General features: G+C 35.4%; 1 pseudogene; it reads left to right on the top strand.

The window, feature by feature from the left end:
• Positions 1–2918: 2918 nt before the first annotated feature.
• Positions 2919–4258, top strand: LOC113348962 (annotated as a pseudogene).
• The last annotated feature ends 6403 nt before the right edge of the window (positions 4259–10661 follow it).

Genomic DNA, 10661 nt, shown 5'->3' with positions numbered 1-10661 from the left:
TTGTTGTCCCACCAAAATTTTATACTCCAAATGTGCGAACGTATGAATTTCAAATGTGACGATTATTAAATTTTGGAACTAATCTTAAATGTTTTAAGAAATTAAAATCGACACATTTTCTTAAGAATGACCACAACTTTCGTATTTTCCATTTTGGTCAACTATGTCAGTCAAAATTGATTGACTAAAAAAAATCCGCAATTATTTCGATTATTGTTATATGATACTTAAATTGTGACTAACCCTTTCTTGATCTGACTGAAGGCTTAAAACTTAGCGCTCTATGGGAGACACCCCATATGTTCATGGTACACGACTACATATGGTAATATCTTTCCTATCTCATTTAAATTTTCATATTTACTCTATGTTGTGATTAAAAGTAGCAATTAACTTAGTTTCCAGGGACGACCCACATTTACACACTGTTTAGTTGATAGCCACAAACTTGCCGTGTACAATATTAATCATATCACAAGACAATATATTGCATATCAGTGGTTAATATAGAAACAACGTCTAAAAACAAACTAGGACTATGCTTACCATAACATTAATAAAAAAGTAACCCCGATCCGCCCAAATTTCAAGTGTAACAATAGGTAAATCTTCTTCTACTCTTGGATTGTAAAAAGTTTCAATACTTCTTTAATTAGATTACCAGAGCTAATATTTTTAATTCTAATCACATTGTAATTACTGATCTCGAACGACTGTATGATACAACTGATAATGCTGATCTCATCAATGACTTTCCTTCCGATTGATATGTAATTTGAAAAACTAAAACAATAACATAAAAAAAAATTAATTAACTAAAGGTTATGCCCTATTGGCAAAGTCAATTGTATAGGTAGGATCTCTGAGACTGAGTAATTGTTTGGTCCAGTTTTATCCATACATGATCATATCCAGATATTCATCAAAGTAATATTGTTCTCAGACTGAAAGAAAACGTAGAAGAAAATATAATAAAACTCTAATAAATAAATAAAAATATTATTTTAGCCACGTTATTAATCTATTGAGTTAAAATTTAACTTATGTATGCCAAGTTGGGACCAAAATATTTTATTATTTTAGCAAAGTTAGTAATACGTCCAGGATTACTTCATCGAAGTTCTATTGCATGTACTCAAATCAAGGATATATTATATGGTAACATGCATATTGGTGAAGAAAGAATTGGACAACAGTAATAAAATTCTTAAAATAATGATGAGCATAAAACCAGTTTGAAATTTAAAAGAAAGGAAATCTGAATCGACGTGTCTCCTCAAAATTAATGGAGTTAGTACGTGGGGTTACCGTGGTTGTTATAGCCTTATAAGGTCGTATAAGGTATTAATACAGTGAAAACTCCATTAATTAATACTCGATTATTTAATAAATTCTCTTAAATAATATTTTTAGCCGGTTCTGAGTCGTGGACAATGTGCCAAATTCATAATTCGTTAAAATTATAAATTATAAATTTTTGATTACATATATACATTCAATACACTAATATCGTATGGAGATTTTTTGAAAAATGAATCAATTGTCTTATGTGTTTTTGTTAAAATTAACATCACATTAAATTTTAACGCTAATTTTTCTTATCATCATCAGAATTTCTATTGTTGTTTCTATTGTTGTTTCTCATTCACTAAAATTATAAATTATAAATTATAAACTTTTGATTACATATATATATATATACATTCAATACACTAATATTGTATGGAGATTTTTTGAAAAATGAATCAATTGTCTTATGATTTTTGTTAAAATTAACATCACATTGAATTTTAACGCTAATTTTTCTTATCATCATCAGAATTTCGATTGTTGTTTCTCATAGCCAAGCGATAAATTATTTAATGTCATTGCCGCGTTAACAACCTCATTTCGTGAAGGGGGATCTATTGTAGAATTTTCATCATCTTTTTTCTCATCTTCATCAGTTCCCATAATTCTCTCAATTATCTCTTCATCAATTAAAAATTGCGTAACTTCATTTTCTTCAGATATTCAGGACATCTTGACATTCACTGAATTGTGTTACCCAACTTTTCGATCAAATTTTAAAATTTTTGAGTGATATCATTGTCTAACTGTTCAAAATTTGAGTGATATCACTGTCTAACTGTTCATTCAAATGATCTAAACCTGTATTATCTGTTGATCGATTTTAAATTTTATCCACAAGTTAATAAGATATTAACTAATATATAAATTAATAATTATTAATTTATCTATAATTATTAATTTATTGGCTAATTAATATCTTGCTTTTTTTTATGCCAATTAATATTTCACTTAATTAATAAATTCGGATGGTCCCAATAACATTAATTTATAAAGTATCTACCATAGGTTGTTCATTTCTAACGCAAATTCTACGACCTCAAGATCTTATAAATTAGTTGTTATTGAGTTTGAAAATGAACAAGCAGCTAACTTTATTTATAATCGATTCCACAGTTGTTTTTATTTTGATAGTGCGATTCCAGACCAGTGTTTGATTGTGTAGTGTGTACCACTTGCGGGTTCAGTGATATTTTAATTTAATATGGTGCAAATGAACAAATTACACTGCCCAAGTACCGTATGCGCCTAATGTTTCTAGACAGGCCAACCAAAAACAATGATATTTACCAAGTTTAACTTGCTTTCTTTTATTTTTGTTTTATGGATGAGCTATCTCATATTTACTGCGCTTATCTACAAGTTTGCTGTGTTTTTGGCTCCATAGTGAAGGTAGTATTTACTGGCTTCGCCTCTTAGTGATGAATACAAATTTATACAACGCAATGAAAAGGATTGGGTTTCATAGATTTTGTTTGCCAACTAGCAATGTTTGGCGTCTGGCTGATGAGCCTATACCATCAACATGTGATATGTCTCATAACCTTTCGTATATAAACCTGTTAGTTTCATTACAACTGAATATATTCTAAACCATAGCCATGGAGTCCTCCAAGATCTCAGCTATCCTCTTCATTTGTATGCTTTTCATATCCTCAGTCACTCCCATTCTCGGCTGTGGTACCTGTGGTAAACCTACCAAACCTAAAACACCCAAAGCTAAGACTCCCAAGACTCCTACTCCTTCACCTGTTACACTTCCCCCAGTGGGACTTCCACCAGTGAAACTCCCTCCTGTTGGCACACTCCCACCAGTTGGAAAACTCCCCCTCCCCCCAGTTGGGAAACTCCCCCTACCCCCAGTTGGAAAACTTCCCCTCCCCCCAGTTGGAAAACTCCCCCTCCCCCCAGTTGGAAAACTTCCCCTCCCTCCAGTGGGACTGCCACCGTGACACTACCCCCTGTCGCAAAACTCCCCCTCCCCCCAGTTGGAAAACTTCCCCTCCCTCCAGTTGGAAAACTTCCCCTCCCTCCAGTGGAACTTCCACCGGTGACACTACCCCCTGTAGGAAAGCTCCCCCTCCCCCCAGTCGGAAAACTCCCACTCCCCCCAGTCGAAAAACTACCCCTCCCCCCAGTGGGACTGCCACCAGTGACACTTCCTCCAGTAGTTGGCGGTTCACCACCAAAGACAAAGGGAAAAGATTCTTGCCCAATTGATATTCTTAAGCTTGGGGCATGTGTTGATCTTCTTGGAGGGCTCGTGCACATCGGTCTAGGAGACCCAATTGTGAATCAATGCTGCCCACTTATTAGTGGTCTTGCTGAGATTGAAGCTGCTGTCTGCTTGTGCACTACTCTTAAGATCAAGCTTCTTAACCTCAAAGTTTACGTCCCAATTGCTCTTCAAGTTCTTCTTACTTGCGGGAAAAACCCTCCACCTGGTTACGACTGCAGCATTTAATTAAGTAGCTACATTTGATCTAAGTAAGTAGATTAAAATTGAGTTTCAAGTTCATTCTTTAAACTTTCAATACTACTCTTGATCAGTAGATACATTAACTTGGGCAATGCACTCATTTAATCTTGTTTTTTCGTACCTGCAGATCTTGGAGTCATCAAGCATATGGGACGCAGATTTGGATATTTGGTTTAAGTTGGACATGAAAGGATGTTGACGCTAGCTAGCTACCTATGATTATTTTGTTTCTTAGTTTTACTGCGTAAAACTTGATTCTTCTACTTCGATTGATGTATGTTAATTATTATGTTTGGGTTTCATTGTTATTGTTAATTATTCACCAGATTGTATGCTATTTGTTTGCTTGATTTTTTATTGTACTTGTATCTGTTATTGATTTCTGAAGGGAATGAAAAAAATAGAAAAGTTGCAAATAGGCTTTACGTACGCTTCCTTTTTCCTTCAATACACCTCTTTGTTGTTGTTCATAAGAGTTGGGGGATACTTGGGTATTGGCATTTGGACTTTAGACTCTAATTAATGACGGTTATGACAAGTTTTTTTTGTAAGTGCAAAAACTACCACTAACTAATTAAGCAGGATCAAGATCTACTAGAAAAGAAAGAAACAAAACCTTCATTCCCTGGCTTGGCCTGGCCATTCATTCATACAACTTCTTGAAAGGACAAGAATAATACTCCAACTAAAGTCTCAACTCATTATGATTTCTTGAAATGAAAATTTTCTAATAAAAAAAAATCTATTACAATGTCACCTAGACTCGACTCGGAATTTTCTGTCATTAATGAAAAATCACCTTTTTTGTTGTGTTATTTGTATATTGTTGTGCGAACAAAGTATTTTGAAAAGCATAGTTTTTTAATACCAAATTTTGGAGGAATGGGATTCCAGTCCTGTAGGGAGGCTTGGTATTTAGAAAACCAAATTTTGTTGAAGTCAGGAAACCTTAGGGGATCAATGCTGGGAGCCTAATGAATGCAATGGAACGAGTTCCTAATAGCCGGGGTTTTCCTTGCTATTAAACTAGGCAAGGAGGCAGACAAAATAAAAGTTTGGAAGGGAGATCTATGGGAGTTGAGCGACTAATGTTCTTCGCGTTGTCAAATCAAATGGACATCTTACATGTAGTTTGGGGTTAGGCTTTTGAATCTAAATTTGAAGTATTGGAACGACCGAGAACGCTTGACTCTAATGGTAAAGGGCCAGGTGGGAACTCCGGCGAAGGTAGACTTTTATAACCTTAAATTAGTAAGTACAGTGGTGGGTGTTCTTGAGATCTTTTAAGTCCTCTTTGAATCTAAGCCTTTGAGCTCCTTCTTGTTGTGCTCGCCTGCATGCATGTAGTTTGTGGTGCCTTTTAAAGGTGCATTTATGGCAGGAGCCGCAATGATTTTTCTTATTATGCTAGTTTTCTCCGACCAGGAACGATAACCTTTTGCAAAGAGAAAAGACAAGAAGAACTCAACAGAGGAGAAATAGTTTAGTTGAAGATGCGGCAGACTGTCAGTCACACTTAAGTCAGTGGTTTAAATTTCTTAGGTTGCCTTTTCGAGAGAAAGTAAAAAAATTCTCTAGAGGATAATATCGTTTATCCGATCTCTAGTCTACAGCCATAGAATCTGTTTCTCATATCCAGAGCCACAGAACTTAATTACATCGCTAAAGGAACGGATATTCACACATTTTGGGGTTGTCCTATGTATAGTTTTACGCCAAAAGGCAACAGAAGCACATAAAAGGTTTGAGAAAAAGACATGCCCATTAACTCTGGGGCCAAGCGGTCCCTTGACACCCTTCAATGTTTTCAGGGACCATCTTAAATGGGTTTGGAACGTGAATCTCTTTTTGTTCTTTTGTCTAGTCAATTATTAGTATTCCATGTGCCTAACGAAATCCGAAGATTGCTGGCGTGCATTCGCTTGTCAGAGAGATAAGAAAACCATGAGAATGGTCTTGAATTGTCTGTTTAAGTATAGGTTGTATGACCCGTGATGAAGATTTAAGCAGGCATCGGGAGTAGATAATTGACAACTGCACTTTTAAATCCTGTCCGAAATCCGAATTGAGTTATATCCAGATTAACTGGGGTATTACCAATTTTAAACCCATCAAAGATAATGTGCTAAGGGGTGTCTAAAAAACGTTAAAAGACCAAAGTGCCTTTACTATTAATTCATGAATTCTTTTCTTTCTTTTTTTGATGGGAAGAGTAACTTTATTAGCTAGCAAATATAGTATAAAAGATTTACAATTTCGTTTCTATCAAAGACGTTAGAACTAATGCTAGGTTTCTGAATTTTTTGTTGAAGTTTCGTAGACATATGCCGAAGACTTTTTATTCTTGCTTCTATAGCTATAAGATCCGCTGCAAAGTTGTATTATCGATTTATAAACTTTACCTGAATAAGATTCGCTGCAAAGTTGTATTTTCGATTTATAAACTTTACCTGAGCTTGAGGAAGATCTTTCAAATAGTTTTGGTTTCCTTTATAGCAGTTGTCCAAGAGATTTCTTTGCTATCCCTGTTGATATTGTCTGCCAGTAATTTACAATCAATTACTATTGAAATGCTTGATAAGATATTGTCTTTTATCCATGTAGCCGTTTTTTGTAAAGATTTTGATTCCGCATGAAACGCCGAAGTAGCTGACTCTAAACCCGATGAAATGTGCATAAATGACTCGTGATCCACTGAGTAAACAATATAAGCGCATCCAATTGAAAGGTCTTCTTTCTTAAAAGAAGCATCAACAAATATTATCCAATCTGTGTTTATATCTGACCATTTGGTATTGACCGAAGCTAACCGTTGGTTGTTAAATCCCTCTCTCATATTTTTTTGAGGGATGGACTGCAGAAATCTGTTGATCTGATTAATCAGTTCAATTGTGTTTGGGATTATCTTTTCAAAGACAACCGAGCATCTGTATTTCCAGATGAATCATAGGATGGTCGAAATTTTTCCTAAAAGGTGGTCCAAATCTGGATTCAAGATCCAACACTTGACCCACGAAATAATCAGACCAGTATTATCAGAAGATGTTAAATTTCCTAGCGAAAATCCGAACCAAATAGCTCTAGCGAATGGCAATATCTGAATAGATGATTCTCTGTTCCCTGAACTTGAGAATTGCACAACTGACAGTTAGGATCAATATCTGGGTTGTGGGACACTAGTCTCGAAGAAGTTGGCAAAGCTTTTTGAGCTAATTTCCAAACAAAAAGTTTAATTCTTGGGATTGCCTGAATTTTCCATAAATTTTTCCTTGGGAAATCTATCAAAGAATCATCATCATCTTGAATATTATTCGCCAGGAAGTTATACATATTTTTAGCCGAGAAATTTCCTGAGTGATGGAGTAGCCATCTGATTCTGTCAAGTTTTCCTTGATCCCATTTATTCTCTTCAGTTATGAGTTCTTGAACCATTTTTGGGGTCGGATCCTACAAGTCTTGTGGTTGGGAGATTATTTCCGAGTTTGGAATCCACTTGTCTTCCCAAATTTTTACATATTTTCTATTTTTGACTTTCCAGACAAAATTTTCCTTAATTAAATCTAGATCTCTTTGGATGCTCGTCCAAATCCACGATAAGTTTGAGGATTTAGAGGCTTCCAGTGGGTGAGAATTTGGAAATTATTTCGCTTTGAGAAGTCGGGCCCATAATTAATCTTTTTCTAAAATTAATCTACTAGCAGGTTTACTGAGTAAGGCTATATTAAAATGGTGAGGGTTTTTAATACCTAATCCACCTTGAGAGATAGGTTTACAAATGATCTTCCAAGCTCTGATGAGCCCTCCTTGTCTTTTTTTCCTTCCTTATTCCACCAGAAATTTCTTTGGATACGATCCAATTGATCCAAGGTTTCTTCCGGTAGAGAAAGCACCTGCATTTGGTAGGTTCGGAAAGCCTGAAGGATGGATTTTATCAGAACTATCCTTCCATCTTGAGATAAGAGTTTGGATTTCCAGCCTTGCAGAGTGGAGTAATATTTTGTAAGAGCGATTCAAAATTCGCTTTTTTATTCTTGTCAAAGAAGAGGGGAGTACTTCGATATCTGTCATTTTTTGTCATCAGAGGGACTTTAAGAATTCTTGCTATTATTTTTGCATGTTTGGGGTGAATTTTTGGGCTAAAGTAGACACTGGATTTTTGAAGGTTTATCATTTGACCTGTTATGTCTCCAAATAATGATAAGACATCTAGAAGATTTGTTGCTTCCCCCAGATCCGTTTTTGTGAAAAGGAAACAGTCGTCTGCAAAGAAAAGAAGTGAAATATTCAGAGCATTTTTGTTGATTTGAAGACCAGAGATTTTCCTATCCACTATCGCATTTTATAGAAACCTAGATATAATTTCCATGCAAATGAGAAAGAGGCAAGGAGATAGGGGGTCTCCTTGTCTTAATCCTCTCGAGGTTCTAAATTTTGGCCCGGGGGAGCCGTTGAGAAGAATAGAAAAGGAAGTTGTTGAGATGCATTGCAATATGAGATTAATCTACTTTTCATTAAGTCCAAACCTAAGAAGGGCTTTTTCGATAAAATGCCACTCCACTCTATCAAAGGCTTTAGAAAGATCCAATTTAAGAGCCAGGTATCCTTTTCTCGCTTTTGAAATTTTCATTTAATGGATCAGCTCATGGGTGATTATAATATTATCATTGATTTGTCTTCCCTGGAGAAAAGTTGATTGGTTGGGAGAAATTAATTTGTTGAGAATGGGCTTTAATATATTCGCGAGAATTTTTGAGATTAGTTTGTAAACGTTATTACTTAAGCTTATTGGTCTGAAGTCACCCGGAGTTTGAGGAGTTGAAATTTTTGGAATCAGGGTAATGAATGAATGGTTGAGATCAGTATCGAGAATACCGGATTTAAAAAAATCTTGGACTGTGTTAATAATATCCGGTCCAAAAATTTTCCAATTAGCTTTGAAGAAGCCTAGTTGAAAAGCATCTGTTCCTGGGGCACCCTATTGATTCATATTGGATAATGTGAGCCAGATTTCATTTTTGGTTGGAATTTCTAGGAGTGATAGGTTTTCCGTTTCAGATATACAAGGATTTATGATCCTGGAAAGATCAAAGTTATAATTCTTTATTTGGGTTGTACCTATGTGGGTAAAATGGTTTACCAGAAGAGGATTGATTTGGTATCTATCCGAAAGCCAAAGACCAAAAGGTTCTCTAAGAGCATTGATGGAATTTGTTAGAGCACTGCTCGGTCGAACTCGCAAGCGTTACTATCTCAAGCTTGTTTGTCAATGTTAGTGATCAAAACTATAAGTATTGATTTCTAGTCTACTTATAGATGTCTCAGACTAGGATGATTGTGTAGTTGAGCATTAGACTTCACGACGTTCATCATTGAAGACAAATAACTACTAAGGAGAGCTTGTAGAACTTCAACAACAAAAATGTATGTGGAGACTGAAACTCATCTTTCACTTGGAAAGTCTATTTCTACTTTATCTCCTATATTGAGACATAAGTCGTGTTACGATATAGTTTTCTATTATACACGTTTGAGATTTCGAGCTGAGTTTAACTCGCTTACATATTTCTCGGAATATGTGTTAGCAAGATTTCGCTTCAACCAAGTTCATCTTATATTCTTGACGAAAGTCAAAAGAGTATCCTATGAAAATTTCCGAGTAACATCTTACATGGTTTGTATGATAAGATCATTGGGTGTAGACATGGAATGTTTCGTTATGATTATTTTAATAACTTGAAAATTGCTTTGATGTTAATAGTGTGTGAAAACGGCTATTGTCATCCTCTAAGAAAGTTTCAATGATTGAAATAAGAGTTTAAAACACTTAACCATTATTGGATTGTGACATGTTGTGTACTCTTGCACATATGTTGTCCATGTCCGAGAACCATAGTATGCGTACTCGTATGCGTACTTGTTGGTTTGAGAAGTCCGGGAACCTAAGTATGCACACACGTGTGCGTACTAGTGTAAGGTTCATGTCCGAGATTTTCTGCTGGGATTGGTAGTATGCGTACCCGTTCGCGTACTGGCGAAACCCAATTTTATTCTGGGTATTTCAAGTGTGTGTACCCGTTTGCATACTTGAAGGTTAAAGTTCTAAAATCGGTTATGTACATGAACTAATACATTTATATACTAAAGAATGCATTCTTTGCAAACCGCGGCTATAATGTTCATGAATTAATTCGAGTAAATCAAACCGATTTTGCTTCAATTTTGTTCTTGTATACTCTATGAGAATATAGCAATTGAACAACTCTTTAACTAGTTTCATTTGAGTCATTTGAACTAGTTATGGTTAAGATGAATAAGGTTGATATGAGAGTATTCATATGGCTAACCTTGGTTAACTATTGTTGAGTCAACATGGTGTACACGTTTAGGTACGGCTACATAAACCTAAATGAAGGTACATTTCATTTGTGTGTAACAAGCCAAGTTCGATATAAAGGTTGAAAGATATTATCTTGAATCTAATCAGTTTTTCATCTAACGGTGAATATTGAATGCTTTGTTACCAAGGTAACTTAGATTGCAAACCCTGATTTGAAAACTATATAAAGGAGAACTCTAGCACTTGTGAAACCTAATCCCCACACCTCCTATGTGATACTAGTTGCATAAGATAGAGTTGATTCTCCTTTAACCTTAGGTTTTTCATGAAACCCTGTAGGTTAACGACTTAAATACTTCATTGAGACTGTGAAGCCAGACCCCAACTATTTTCTTTGTAATTGCGTGATCTGATCTTGCATCTTCTATCGTGTTTGAGTACTAACTTATTTAAGATTGGCTCGAGATTTAATCTCCGATAGGCAAGATAAAAAGT

This window comes from Papaver somniferum, chromosome 2 (assembly GCF_003573695.1).
Source record: "Papaver somniferum cultivar HN1 chromosome 2, ASM357369v1, whole genome shotgun sequence".
NCBI lineage: Eukaryota > Viridiplantae > Streptophyta > Magnoliopsida > Ranunculales > Papaveraceae > Papaver > Papaver somniferum.
This window is presented reverse-complemented; position numbering and strand designations above follow the sequence as displayed.